Below are 15303 nucleotides of genomic sequence, written 5' to 3'. Positions count from 1 at the left end.
CTAACTGAATCACTTTAACTTATTCCGTCAAGCCCCACACCCACCCATATATCTTTTTTGGGTGCATTAATAATTATTTGTGTTCACGATGCTATCAGGACAGTCCTGCACAGCCCCCCTTTCGATACTGCTTGTGCCTGCAAAAGTTGTTGGGGGGGTCACACTGCTTTGCCATCAGTGCATACCCCACAACTTCCTGCTGAAATCCCATCCCTTTTTTACTGTTCCGGTTTATTTTTGTCCCGCTTTTGTTATGCTATAGCCCCTCCAGACAGTGATCATGCTGTAGCCTTCATCGCAGAACAAACTGAAGCAGAATAAATCCACCAACTAGCAGACTATTACTGTGTCTAGGGTTGCCATATTTCAAGGAGTAAAAACCTGGACATAATTTTCTGGGAAATCGTCCAAAGAAAGGTGGTGAGCTCTTTTTGGGGGGGGGGGAGTTGTTGTTGAGCTTCTTTAAGGAAAGTTGTTTCAAAAACCTGGACATTTTGCCCATTTCCCTAACTGTATCAAAATACATACCCGGAATGGCCCTAAAGTTCTGTTGAACTTGATGTGTTGCATTCTGAGTTATCCTCTTGCTCACACACAGGACAGGACTTCAGCAGTATACCTGAAGGAGCGTCTCCTCCCCCATCTTTCTGCCCGGACACTGAGGTCCAGTGCCAAGGGCCTTCTTTCAGTTCCCTCGCTACGAGAAGCTAAGTTACAGGGAACCAGGCAGAGGGCCTTCTCAGTAGTGGCACCCACCCTGTGGAATGCCCTCCCACCAGAGGTCAAAGAGAACAACAATTACCAGACCTTTAGAAGGCATCTTAAGGCAGCCCTGTTTAGGGAAGCTTTTAATGTTTGATGGATTTCTGTATTTTAATGTTTTGTTGGAAGCCGCCCAGAGTGGCTGGGGGAACCCGGCCAGATGGGTGGGGTATAAATAATAAATTATTATTATTATTATTATTATTATTATTATTATTATTATTAACAGAAGCTCCCTGCTGCTGAAAAGGAAAGAAGTCTATTTTCTTCGGTTCTCTCTTATCCATGCACACCACTAGATGTCAACTCATATGCTTTCCTATGGGTGGGGTGTCCTGATTTGCTTTTCCGAAATGTGGGCCAGGGGTGTGTGTGTTATTAACTCCTTCGGGAGGGCCAATAGCCCAGATAGGAGACTGGCCAAGATGAAGTCTACACCTCTACTTGACTTTGTGGTCATAACCCTAAATCTCTCAATGAGCTCCTGCAACCTTTGCCTGCTCGGCAAATTTTTGGAACAGGAACAGTTTCTCTACCCGGTTCAATCTAAGCATCCTAACTGCAAATAGCTTTTGCAGACCAACTGCTAGGAATGTGGGCCGATTCTTGCTCACATTTGCATAGAGGCAAGGTTTGCCCTTTGGTAGCTAATGGGTTTGAACAAGCATAACAGGATACAGAAAGTCTGTGACTCCTGCTTACTCTGGTTCTTCTTGTACATACATTGAAGAGTTGTACCAGTGTGTCGGGGTCTAAATGTTTTACATTTTGTTAAATTGTAGATAGAATTTTTGCCCAAATGTCAATATTTCACCGGGAATCAAGAGAAATTATTGTGTGCTTTTTTTTCTCTTTCTTTTGCAAATGCTCGTGCATAGACATCCACGTGACAAAACTGCCCAGAGGAGATCTCATGTTGATAGATTTGCAGGGTGTGTTTGCAGGATTCAAGTTTGGGTTGCACAAGGAAAGCAGTGGGGGAACGTGACGTTGCAAAATGATCTGATGCAACAGGTTAACACACTTTACTATTTATTGTTCAATAAGCCTTTACAGCAATGTTGTCAGTGTACAACTCCTTCATGAAAATGCACATAGCCAATGGCATGTACAAGTGACCCAAATGATAATAATAATAAAAATGCTTACTTACTTTATTACATTTATATTCTGCCTTTTCTCCCAGGAGCTCGAGGCATTGTGAGAATAATAATAATAATAATAATAATAATAATAATAATAATAATAATAAATCATTTATACCATGCCTCATTTTTATGTTCACAACAACCACATGACATGAGATAGTAACTGGCCCAAGATCACACGAGAATCTTCAGTGTCTGAGTAGGGATTTGATCCTGGCTCTCTCCGGTACTAGTCTGATGCTCTAACCCCTATACTGTACCACCCTGTCTCTCAAACCCTTTCTCCAAATTCCATGACGTTTCTTGAGTTGCATCAGACTGCTCTTTCGAAGCATGTTTTCTCTCGACTTTCTTTCCTCTTTTCCACAAGCAATACGCATGTGGTGCAATATGTATGAGAGATGTGATATCTCAGTTGATGGCATGATCCAGAGTCACGGATTCAAGCCCCACATTGGGCAAAAGATTGCTGGATTGCAGGGGGTTGTACTAGACCAGGGGTCAGCAAACTTTTCCAGCAGGGGGCCAGTCCGCTGTCCCTCAGACCTTGTGAGGAGCTTGGGGGGGGGGGATGAACGAATTCCTATGCCCCACAAATAACCCAGAGATGCATTTTAAACAAAAGGGCACATTCTACTCATGTAAAAACACGCTGATTCCCGGACTGTCTGCGGGCCAGATTTAGAAGGCGATTGTGCCGGACCTGGGCCCCGGGCCTTAGTTTGCCTACCCAAGCACTAGACCCTCCTGGTCCCTCCGAACTCTATGATTCTATGATTGGGGTGTGTGTGTGTGTGTTCTCCTCCACTGCATTATGAAGCTGCAACAACACTCTGCTTTGGTACAGTTCAAGTGCGCCTGGCAGGCGAACAAAGAAACAGATACAGGTGGGTTCTTCTTGTCTGCTGTACAAGTAGCCAGGGTGAAATGATGCCTCCTAAAGCAGCTTTGCCTCCCTCCCTCCCTCTTTCTCTTGCTCCTCAGCATGGAATTGAGCTATCAAGGCATGCCCTCAGGCCTCCATGATCTAGCCTTAAACTAAGGTAGCCCCATCTGTCATACTATCTGGGGCATCTTTGCCGCATGATTGACGCTAGGCTTGAAAAGATGATGCAAGGCAGGCCATGTGGCCCCCATGCAAGGGATGGAGGGAGGGGGAGAAGGAGAAGGAGGCTTGGAATGAAATATTGGGACATGACACTCGGAGGCCCAACACATCATAGCAGCTGATGGCTGAAAAGTGCTATACATCCTCTGCTTGCAGGCAGCCCTATTATACACATTCCTGGCAGCCGCTCCCTTTGCATTATTCATTCAGAGCAATCCCTTTAAATTTTGAAGCAGAGATTATACCTCTTCTGCTCTCCCCCACCCCACCCCCCAATTTGGCCGGGGCTCTGCAACAGGGAGGGCCATTGTGAGGCCATTAGCAGAGAACAATGGGAAGCTGAAAGGGTAAATCCGAGTGAATAGAAGAATGAAAGTTGGCTTGTGCCAGAGATCCTGGCTTAGCTCATTATGGGAGGCAGCAGATGGAGTGTGGCTTGGTTGCTGGGCAGAATTCTGGAGTCCTGGAGCAAGACTGGGGCGGGGGCGGGGTGTTTCTGAAAAAGAGATACCCTGGTAGTAAAACGACCAAGCATTTTGTTTCGGAGCCCTTTCGAATGCTTTTAGCTCAGCAAGGACAGCAATGAAAATTACCAAGTTAATTGATACAATTCCCATTACTTGCAAATAATAATAATCCAATGGATTGTTTTGTGGAGTTTCTCCCCCCCCCCCCCAGTTTTATCCATTCACGCTTTGCCAAAGACATTGCAATTTGCTTTCTTACTCCGTTAGGTTATATATCAATACCTGCCCCCACCCCCAAATTTCCTGTACACATATACAGTACCATGTTGTGCAGGCACACACATACAAAATCAAGCTGAACTGAAAATGTCAGGAGAAAGAAAGGAGAGTGAAAGTACAGATGAAACAAATTGAGTTCCAAAATGCTGTCATCGCTTGAATGGATTTTGGTAAGCCATTTGGAGAGCGAACTGGAATTTGTTCTGTTGGGGAATTAAGAGTTTCCATGTTGAACTACACAGCAGCAGACCCTCCAAGGTCCCTATTTTCCTAGAATGGTCCCAGATTTACAGAAGCCAGCTTGGTTTCAGATTTCATAGAATCACAGAAATGTAGAGTTGGGTGGGACCCTGGAGATCATCTAGTCCAGCCCTCTGCAGTGCAGGGATATGCAGTTGCCCCATACGGGAATCAAACCTGCAACCATGGCATTATCAGCACCACACTCTAACCAACTGAGCTATTTGATCCTGGAATGCCCTGCTTTTCCTTAAAAAAAAAGTAAAGGACCCCAGACCGTTAGGTTCAGTCGTGAACGACTCTGGGGTTGTGGTGCTCATCTCGCTTTACTGGGCGAGGGAGCCAACGTTTGTCCACAGACAATTTTTCTGGGTCATGTGGCCAGCATGACTAAGCCGCTTCTGGTGAAACCAGAGCAGTGCACGGAAACACGGTTTACCTTCCCTCCGGGGCGGTACCTTTGACATGCTTTTGAACTGCTACTAGGTTGCCAGAAGCTGGGACCATACAACGGGAGCTCACCCCGTCACGGGGATTCAAACCACCGACCTTCCGATCGGCAAGCCCAAGGCTCAGTGGTTTACACCACAGCATAGGATGTCCCTATTTTCAGTGGAGAAATGTTGGAGGGTGTGGGGGAGGCATTCATCCCCAGATCTGTAACCCTGAATGATTGGGGCTCCAGAGCCTATTGCATCCCTACAGATGTGCACACTCTGCACAGATGTGCGGATGTCAGAGGTAGAACATGCAACGTCAGAGACAGGGCAACCTGGTGCAGACCTGCTCCATGCCCCCATGTGGTTGATGGGCTGCATTAATGTACAACTAAGACTGTCACCTCTGCCAATGATTCGTCCTATGACAAAACAAGCTTATGCTCAAAATTAAAAGCCAGTAGGAGAGATAATCCACTGCTGCACCAGCAAAATGGTCACTACACTTTGCATGCCCAGCCCCTTGCATACTCAGATTCTCAAGGCAAGGGGAAGCACGCGATCACAAAATCCCAAACCAAAATCGCAAAAAGGGCAGGTGTGCTCATGGCATCCCTGGAAACGCCACGGGTGCCCCAAAACAATTCCCGTAATGATCACCACATGCCATCCACACACAGTGGTAATGAACTCACAGTGACTGGGGCACCCCCTTAGCACACAGCCCAGCATCTTAAGAGAACCATCTAATTCCTTAGCTTCTCCCTCGATCACCAAGATCCTCTAAGGGGGCGCTTGCATTATCCTAAGGCTTGTCGTTCTTTTAATATGTTCATCTGGAGAACAACAATCCCTATCAGGATTAACTGACACTTACGGTATTTGCAGTTTGCTTAATGAAGAAGAAACCTCCTGGGATAACTTTGGGTTATTAACTTTTATAGATAGATAGATAGATAGATAGATAGATAGATAGATAGATAGATATAGATATAGATATAGATATAGATATAGATATAGATATAGATATAGATATAGATATAGATATAGATATAGATATAGATATATGCCACCATTTCCACACTCTTTCTTGGCGTCATCTTAGCAGCAGCCAGCCAACTGGCTGGTTTCCAATGCCATTCACGACAGAGACTGTTTAGAGAATCCAGCAAGTTTCCTCCCAGTTGTGATAATCCCCAGATTCAACCTACGCTAAGAAAGAGGGTGGCAAAACTTCTATTCCCTCCCCCTCCGCAGACACACACACACACACACACACACATCTTGTAAACACAGATTTCCTGGAAAGATTTTGCTTGCTACTGAACTTGGATCATCCAGACAAACTATCTAACGGTCGTGCATTTGTATTCTAAGAGTTGGGCTCTTGGAAACTTCCTGCCGGTCGAGTTCGTGCATCAGGCACATGAAAGCGTTGCTCTCTGACCCACCAGTCTGAATTTGCTAAATATGCCAAAGAACAGAGAGGGTGAAGGGAACAAAGTCAAAGCACGCGAGTGGATGCCTTCCTGACACTCTTCGATCAGGCAGCTTTATTGATGGCAGGGGGAAGAGGTGGAACGTAAGGTAGTCCTAAGTTAAAGTGTGACAGGTTGGGTGATCATTTCTAGTATTTGTTTAGGACATCTTGTTGGGAACTCCCTGTGCTCACTCAGTTTCCAAGGTTCACATGGACCAGAGCTTCGGTCAGTGGAGCAACAGAATTCAGTGAAACAGTTCTCTGGCACGGTGTTGACTCTGAGACACAACCCACCCCTGCCCCTATTCCTGCCTCCATCAATACTTGTTGTTGTTCAGTCATTTAGTCGTGTCCGACTCTTCGTGACCCCATGGACCAGAGCATGCCAGGCACTCCTGTCTTCCACTGCCTCCCACAGTTTGGTTAGACTCATGTTGGTAGCTTTGAGAACACTGTCCAACCATCTCATCCTCTGTCGTCCCCTTTTCCTTGTGCCCTCCATCGTTCCCAACATCAGGGTCTTTTCCAGGGAGTCTTCTCTTCTCATGAGGTGGCCAAAGTATTGGAGCCTCAGCTTCACGATCTGTCCTTCCAGTGAGCACTCAGGGCTGATTTCCTTCAGAATGGATAGGTTTGATCTTCTTGCACTCCATGGGAATCTTGAGTCTCCTCCAGCAGCAAAATTCAAAAGCACCAATTCTTCGGCGATCAGCCTTCTTTATGGTCCAGCTCTCACTTCCATACATAACTACTGGGAAAACCATAGCTTTAACTAGACGGACCTTTGTCGGCAAGGTGATGTCTCTGCTTTTTAAGATGCTGTCTAGGTTTGTCATTGCTTTTCTCCCAAGAAGCAGGCGTCTTTTAATTTCGTGACTGCTGTCACCATCTGCAGTGATCATGGAACCCAAGAAAGTAAAATCTCTCACTGCCTCCATTTCTTCCCCTTCTATTTGCCAGTAGGTGATGGGACCAGTGGCCATGATCTTAGTTTTTTTGATGTTGAGCTTCAGACCACATTTTGTGCTCTCCTCTTTCACCCTCATTAAAAGGTTCTTTAATTCCTCCTCACTTTCTGCCATCAAAGTTGTGTCATCTGCATATCTGAGGTTGTTGATATTCCTTCCGACAATCTTAATTCCGGCTTGGGATTCATCCAGTCCAGCCTTTCGCATGATGAATTCTATTTCTCTCCTTTCTCCCAGGCACCCTATAGTAGTAACCAGCCGCCCTTACTCAAGAACTGCTTGACAGACCACAATTGCACCTGAAGAGCCAGAGGATGTGGACTGGCAACAAAATCCTACTTATCTATTACATTCTTCGTAAGAATTGCTTCATGGGAAATATGTCAAAGTGATTTAACAATAGAAACCATCAGCGGTAAAAGCATGCATAAAAGGATCCCAGACGTATATAACAACCATTTCAAATCTAGTACAGAAACAATTTGAGGCAAATCCCGTGTCTGTTGACTCACTGAGTCAATCCATTTGTTGACTTTCCGACCTCGGATTGAAAGTACAACCTGTGGCAAACAGGACTGCAGTTCCTCTGAAGGATGAAGTTCATAGTTTTGGAGACACTCCTGGACCTAGTGTTGTTGTTTTTTCTGGGTGGTAAGGTGACTGATGGGGCCCACTTTGGATTGGTCTTGCCAGTTGCACCCCTTCCTGGGAAAAAGCAAATTTGGACACAAGCTACCCATGCCTCTGCTGCATCCAGATTAGATAACTGCAATACACACTTCATGGGACTGCTGTTAAAAGGGATTTGGGAACAACAGATGGTAGAAAATACTGCATCCAGAATAATATTTGGTGTGTACTCTTTTGCCCATATTATACTGGTCCTGTTTAAACTGTAAAGGTAAAGGGACCCCTGAACTTTAGGTCCAGTCGTGACCGACTCTGGGGTTGCGGCGCTCATCTCATGTTATTGGCCGAGGGAGCCGGTGTACAGCTTCCAGACTCAGCCAGATGGGCGGGGTATAAATTTGTTATTATTATTATTATTATTATTATTATTATTATTATTATTATTATTATGTGGCCAGCATGACAAAGCCGCTTCTGGTGAACCAGAGCAGCACACGGAAACGCCGTTTACCTTCCCGCTGTATTTATCTACTTGCACTTTGACGTGCTTTCGAACTGCTAGGTTGGCAGGAGCTGGGACCGAGCAACGGGAGCTCATCCTGTCGTGGGGATTCGAACCACCGACCTTCTGATCGGCAAGCCCTAGGTTTAACCCACAGTGCCACCCGCGTCCCTACAGTAATAGCATCCTAACTGTAATAGCATCCTATTCATTTCTGGGCTCAAATCAAGGTGCTAGGTGCTAGTTATAAAACCCCAGTGGCTGTGGACCAGGATATTTGAAAGACCACCTCTTCATGAACTTGCCTGTCAACTATGGTCATCTTTGGAAATCTTGCTCTGTCACTAAGACAACTTCAGCCAGTGAATTACAGGGTATCTCCAATGGGAGGTTAGACTTGCCCATGCTCTGTTGTCATCTGGGTGGGTTTACTGCAAATTGCACACAGAATTGTAGAATTGGAATTCACAGAATTGTAGAGTTGGAAGGGACCCTGACGGTCATCCAGCCCAACCCCCTGCAATGTTGGAATATGCAGCTAGTTCAGATTTCTTTTTCTGTTCCACCCGATTTTTAATGTGCATCTAGCAACAGTTGTGTTAATCTGTTTTATCATGGTTTGAATTGTTCTTTGTAATTATTTCATTGATATTTCATTGTTGTATAAGATGCTATTGGGGGTCTTTTTTGGTGTAGAAGTGTTATATGGATAAAATACAAAATGTGACTATTACAGAACTACATTTAGCTTGCTACCATTTGATGGTATGTGAAATACATTCTTCCTTTCCCCTATCCCAAACCATGACAGGAAGGCTGTTAAAGTCAGGAGAGCTGATCACAGAGCCTACAGGCCAAACTAGATGTGATTGGGAGATCCATGGATAAGATCTGTCATGTACCGCTTTTTACATTTTAAAGCAGCTGTGAGCTGGGCCCAATTTGGATATGGACCACAGGGGCAGGGGGAGTTTAAACTCGGCTGTTTCCTGATTTAAATTGGTATAGTGCAGATCTGACTGTTTCTGCCCATTCCAATACAGTACCTGCTTTTAAATCAAATAAAACAAATTTATATATTTACACACACACACACAAGCCATTCTAGGTTTGCCCATAAGACACTTGGCAAAAAGCTACCGATTTTCAAAGGAGAAAGAGAAGAATATGGCATATTTAATCAAGACTGGGAGAGAAAAGCAATGAGCAGGTGCCCATTGGTGGATATTATAAATAAATGGATGCTAAACAGCCATGCTTACCTACTTTGTATGTAGGCAAGCTGGAGGGAGATTAGTATTTGAAAGGTCATAAACACTCAACTCATTTTCCTAGAAGTCAACAGCCAGTTTCCTAGAGAGAAATATCATGTGTAGCCGGGAAGGTTATATGAATCTGACAGAGTTTCAGGAATATACCTAGTAGATTTATAGGCAGCAGAATCACATGTGCACTCTTTTAAATATCCATCCACACACACACACACACACACACACACACACACACACACACATATATATATATATATATATATATATATATATATATATATATATCAGTATGGAAAAGCTTTGTATGATATATGCAGAGGCTGGTATGCCAAGGAATACACACAATATGTACAGTCACTATCCCTGGCTAGGATATCTCTGTTGTTGAAAAAGAATCCCATTCTTGCCAAGGCTAGATGCTGAAATTTACACCGGCTTAACTCATTGACAGCAGAGTGTTGGCCTCGCATGCAGCTAGAGCGGCGACAAAGGAGATTTTCGGTCCCTGCTGCAGCTTCTGCCAAACCTCAGAAATGTAAATCCTTGCACTCCTTACTCATTGCACATGTGCCGATTTGCATGCATGGCTTGAAGAACATGCTTTTGTGGCAGATGGACCCTGGAGGGTGCAGCAAATAAATTAACATCAAGGAGCCATGCCTACTTAGGCATCCGTAGAGGAGATGTGAAACACTTCCCCCCCCCCTCACTTAACAGAAGCCATCAAGGCCATGCAATTCTACAAACACCTATTAGGAAATAAGCCCCACCAAACCTAAGTGCTCTCAAGGATGTTGGCTTTATACAGTTTGCCAAGTTATACTTCTGGAAAGGCTGTTTTCTGGTGCCTGAGTTTATTTTCTTCTGCAGAGAGGGGCTGTGATGTGCCTTTACCGCCAGGTGCTGTGGACTTCTGTAGAATAAATGAGCTATTGGGCTCCAGGAGGGTTTCTGCACTTGGCCCAGTGGCAAAACTCCTGCTAATCTCTCCTATAACTCTAATTGAGCAGAGAGTTGCAGTGAGCCTTGGGGGGATAAGCTGCAAAGTTCCCCTTTACTCCCAGGCACGAGGTAATCATGCCCCCCCTTACATAATACAGTCCACACCAGGTAAACAACATCGGGTCGCCGGCCAGCAAATGGCAACTCGAGGAAAAACAAGGGTGCAGTTCTTGCTCGGCATTATGTGTGCATGTGATTGCGGAGAGTCTCGCCCGATAGCAGTTGACGCTGGAGCCAAGTTATGAGAGCTGAGCACTGGCCGAGTCCAGTCCTGTTAGTAATTACAGAGGGCTGTTTTGAAGCCAGGTAGTTACAAAACAAGCCCTGGTTTCAACAGCAGCCGCCCGTGGAGATACAACAAACCTACATTTATTTTTCAGCCTCTCTTGTGACCGTCAGCAGACGCTGTTTTCCCAGGAATTCCAACTGCAAGGACAAAGATTGTGTCATTTGCAAAGTATCCCTTCCATCTGCCCTGCTGTAACTGACAAATAGTAGACACACGTGATATCTGCACACACACAAACACATATTCATATTATGTAGATAGTCCTGCATAGCTCAAGAGGAGCAAATTCAGGGATAAATGTCACCACTAATTGTCATTCTTGTCAATTCACAGAAAGGGTAGGGAATTGTTTTCTCTCTCTCTCTGCAGAAATAATTTTCTTGTTTACTCTCACTTTGGACTGGGGAAGAAGCAGCTGAACTTAGCTTTGGTGTCATGCAGTTCACGGGGGACTTTCCTAACTTAGATTCCCCCCACCCTGCCACCATAGCTTGCAAACTTTTGCTGAGAGCTTCTTTTGCAGTGGCATGCAGCGGCCGGGGGGGGGGGGGCGGGGGGGACGGAAAGGGCTAAGGAACAGGACCTATTTAAGATCTTGCACACGAGCCAAGCCGACTGGTATTACTTGTTTAAATGCAAACAGATCTTTTCTGCTCAGCAATCTTTTCTTTCCCCTCCCCTCCATATTAGTGGAGACCTTTAATAAGGGCAAGTGTGATTTCCAGGGCCCTTCCCGGGATAACAAACAGCGAAGGTAATGCGATTGAATAACTCTGGTGACGGTGTCAAAAGGTTTGCATTTGATCTGGTGTCATAACAGGATGTTCTGCCAAGAGGCAGCAGCAAGTGGAGTTTGTGTGCACTCAAGACAGAGGAGAAAGCTCATAGCAAAGGATGTAAAAGCAGCAAACTAGCCGTAAAGGTTAAAGGTAAAGGGACCCCTGACCATTAGGTCCAGTCGTGACCGACTCTGGGGTTGCGCGCTCATCTCGCATTATTGGCCAAGGGAGCCGGCGTACAGCTTCCAGGTCATGTGGCCAGCATGACAAAGCCACTTCTGGCAAACCAGAGCAGCACATGGAAACACCGTTTACCTTCCCGCTATAGCGGTTCCTATTTATCTACTTGCATTTTGATGTGCTTTCGAACTGCAAGGTTGGCAGGAGCTGGGACCAAGCAACGGGAGCTCACCTCGTCACAGGGATTTGAACCGCCAACCTTTTGATCAGCAAGCCCTAGGCTCAGTGGTTTAGCCCACAGCGCCACCTTTATGTGGTTGTATGTGGTTGAGGCTGCAATCCTGCGCTCGCTTACCTGGCAGCATATACTATTGAGCTCAATGGTGCTGGCTTCTGAGTAGGCATACATAGAATTGCATCGTCACTTTTTTATGCAGCCCACTCCTTTGATCTTCCTGCAGACAGACCATGGGCAAGAATCAGCACAGTCTTACTTTTTTCACTTTTGGAGATTCAGATAGCCTGCCATATGCTGGGGAGTCTTGCAGCACCATTCGAGAATCTTCGTTTGATGTTACTTGGATGTACGTCACGAATGAAGGGCAAGCAGAGAGGCCAGAGGAAAGCTTTAGAACTGTGTCCTGGCACAACTGCTAAATCTGTGAGAAGTTAAATATTTGACCCAATGCACAAAGAGAAGTCTCTCTCTCTCTCTCTTTTTTTTTTTTAAGGTCCATGATATGAGAGTGGAGGTACTTATCACCTATACTGGCAGCAGCCAGAAGAATGGGAGCAGAGGGGGAATTGCCCCGCAGATCTGCAGAGTCATGATTTTACTGCATGACTCAGCTGAATCACAGTCACTGCTAGCTGCTGACTTTGTAAACCAGCCGAGTTTTAATCAAAGACTTAAGGCCTTATTATTGTACCCTATGACAGAGTTATTTTGGGAAGCTGTTTTTCTCCTTTGTGCACTGTTAAGAAGAAAGAAGTGACAAATATTTTCTTGTTCATAAATATAGAAGAGTATCTCTCTCTCTCTCTCTCTCTCTTTCAGCATGCAGGCAAATAAACATGTTTTTGTTCACTTAAAGTGATCTTGGCAGGCTTGCAACACACAAAAAGAAAACAAGGTACATATATACCCCATCCTTGCCAGAAGTTGTACACTACATAGCTAGTCACTATACCGATGATATGGCGATGTGATCATACTGGCCTATTTGTTTGGAATGTTTGTGGATGATGCCAATAAAGGTTTTGATTGATTGATTGATTGATTGATACATAGCTAGTCTTATTGGAGTCTTATTGGAGTGATAAAGTCATAGCTGCCAAGTTTTCCCTTTTCTCGCGAGGAAGCCTATTCAGCATAAGGGAAAATCCCTTTAAAAAAAGGGATAACTTGGCAGCTATGGATAAAGTGGTACCAACAGACCCTGAAGTTCATATTGTTAGAAAAGTTGGGTGCCTACCCCTTTCTACGCCGAGCGGTGGCAACAGCCCATGGCAGGGGCCAGCAAACTTTTTCAGCAGGGGGCCAGTCCACTGTCCCTCAGACCTTGTGGGGGGGCAGACTATTTATTGGGGGGGTGGACAAATTCCTATGCCCCACAAATAACCCAGAGATGCATTTTAAATAAAAGCACACTTTCTACTCATGTAAAAACACGCTGATTCCTGGACCATCCGCAGGCCGCATTGAGAAGGTGATTGGGCCCCTGAGTTTGCCTACGCGCCTAGGCGCCCCCACAGGATATGTGCCCCTTTGGAGAATGGAAGACACAACTGAGACTGTTGTGGCTTTAAGAAATATGGTTTCTTCACTTGTTAAAACTTTCAGTCTGCATGGAGAGGGTCCAGATCTTACGGCAGAGGTTTCCAAACTGCGACATGTTAATGTGTTGGCCGCAGTGTGTAGGTCTGTCGAACTGGGCGGAGCATGCTCAGAAGTGACTTTTGATGCTGCTTTGCCCAGTTCCAAAATGGCCGTCACGCCAGAAGTCGCACTGCAGCCATTTTGGAAATGGGCAGAGCAGCATCAAAAGTTGCTTCTGAGCATGTTCCGCCCAGTTCCAAAATGGCCGCCGCGCAGAATAAACCGGGGGGAAACAAAAAAAATCCGTTTTTTCAGCTAGGAACAGCTGGAAAAATGGGGATTTCCCGGGGAAAACAGGAGACTTGGCAGCTATGGTTGGGTTAACCTTCGGTCTGCTAGTAAAACTGAACTACTGTGTCATGAAATGATGCAAAACTGAATTACTGTGTCGTGAAATGATGCATGTCTTTAAAGTTTGTCACCAACATGAAAAGTTTGGAAAGCTCTGTCTTGCTGCATGGTAATTTCAAGAGGCAGCAGTCCAGTCAGCTTTCAGTCCGCCTCCCCCAAAGATGGACCTTAGCCCTTCCTCCCCTCCTTCTTCCTCCCAGCAACCCTTGCTCAAAAATTCCCTTTTCCTGTCTTCTCAAACACACCCCATCACCTTGGTAACATCTCATTCCCCAATGCCTATCAGCACCTTTTGTCATGTTAACTGGTTTGCATAAGCAAGCCCAGAAATTCCCTGAATTCCGTATCTGGCACAGTTTTGCACTTGTAACTCCTATCCCAGTTAATCAAAACCCTGGCATTTATTAATTTCTATAGTTCAGGGGGAATCCCCTCCTCTTAAATCTATAACAATATGTAATAACATAAAAATACTCCCCCATCCTCCATTATACAAGGGGTCTCTTCCGCAACATATTGAAATTGGCACACAAAATACATAACAGCAATGGAAAGCAACGCGACGTGGTTAGAGGAGTGGGGAAAGGCAGTTTCTCACTGTTAGCACATCAGTTTCCAAGAACGGCTTTCAGATCCTTTGAAACGCATTCCCAACACTTCTCTGGAACAGCCCATGCAATTTAATAATGACATCTCTTATGTATGCAGAGAAAAGATTTGCAAAGAGTCATTACATAAAAATTGCAACAGATGCAGAAATGCATACTTGTATCATATATGGATGGGCAGCCTGCCCCTGTTGCTCTTTAAGGCGGATGGCATGATTTTGTGTAGCTGATGACTTTTCACATGTCTGAATTTTATCCTCGCTAATTGCATCCATTTGTGACGTATATTTTCAATGACATGCATTATCTAATCTCATACTGGCATTAGGCCTGTAATGTCCAAGACTAAAAGGATAGTCTTACACAGTCAAAGCAACGATTCATCCATGGCAGTATTTAGTGTTCTCCAAAGGCAGGCATTCCTCTAGGAAATTATAACTCTCATTTGGTTGGGTATATGAGTTTGCTATGCAACATTTATTTCTGACCAATCGTGAAAGATTAGCATGAGGCTTCATTTCCTTCAATATTCAGTTCCAAATGTTTCCTTTGTAGTTAAAAAGGTAAAGCGACCCCTGACCATTAGGTCCAGTCACGGACGACTCTGGGGTTGTGGCGCTCATCTCGCATTATTGGCCGAGGGCGCTGGTGTACAGCTTCCAGGTCATGTGGCCAGCATGACTAAGCCGCTTTTGGCGAACCAGAGCAGTGCACGGAAACGCTGTTTACCTTCCTGCCAGAGCGGTACCTATTTATCTACTTGCACTTTGATGTGCTTTCGAACTGCTAGGTTGGCAGGAGCTGGGACCAAGCAACGGGAGCTCACGCCGTCGTGGGGATTCGAACCGCCGCCCTTCTGATCAGCAAGCCCTAGGCTTTCCTTTGTAGTTATCAAACTGGTTAAATAATGTGGTTCCCTTTTT

Source organism: Zootoca vivipara, chromosome 11, assembly GCF_963506605.1.
Source record: "Zootoca vivipara chromosome 11, rZooViv1.1, whole genome shotgun sequence".
NCBI classification, from domain to species: Eukaryota; Metazoa; Chordata; class Lepidosauria; order Squamata; family Lacertidae; genus Zootoca; species Zootoca vivipara.
Note: the sequence above shows the minus strand (reverse complement) of the source record.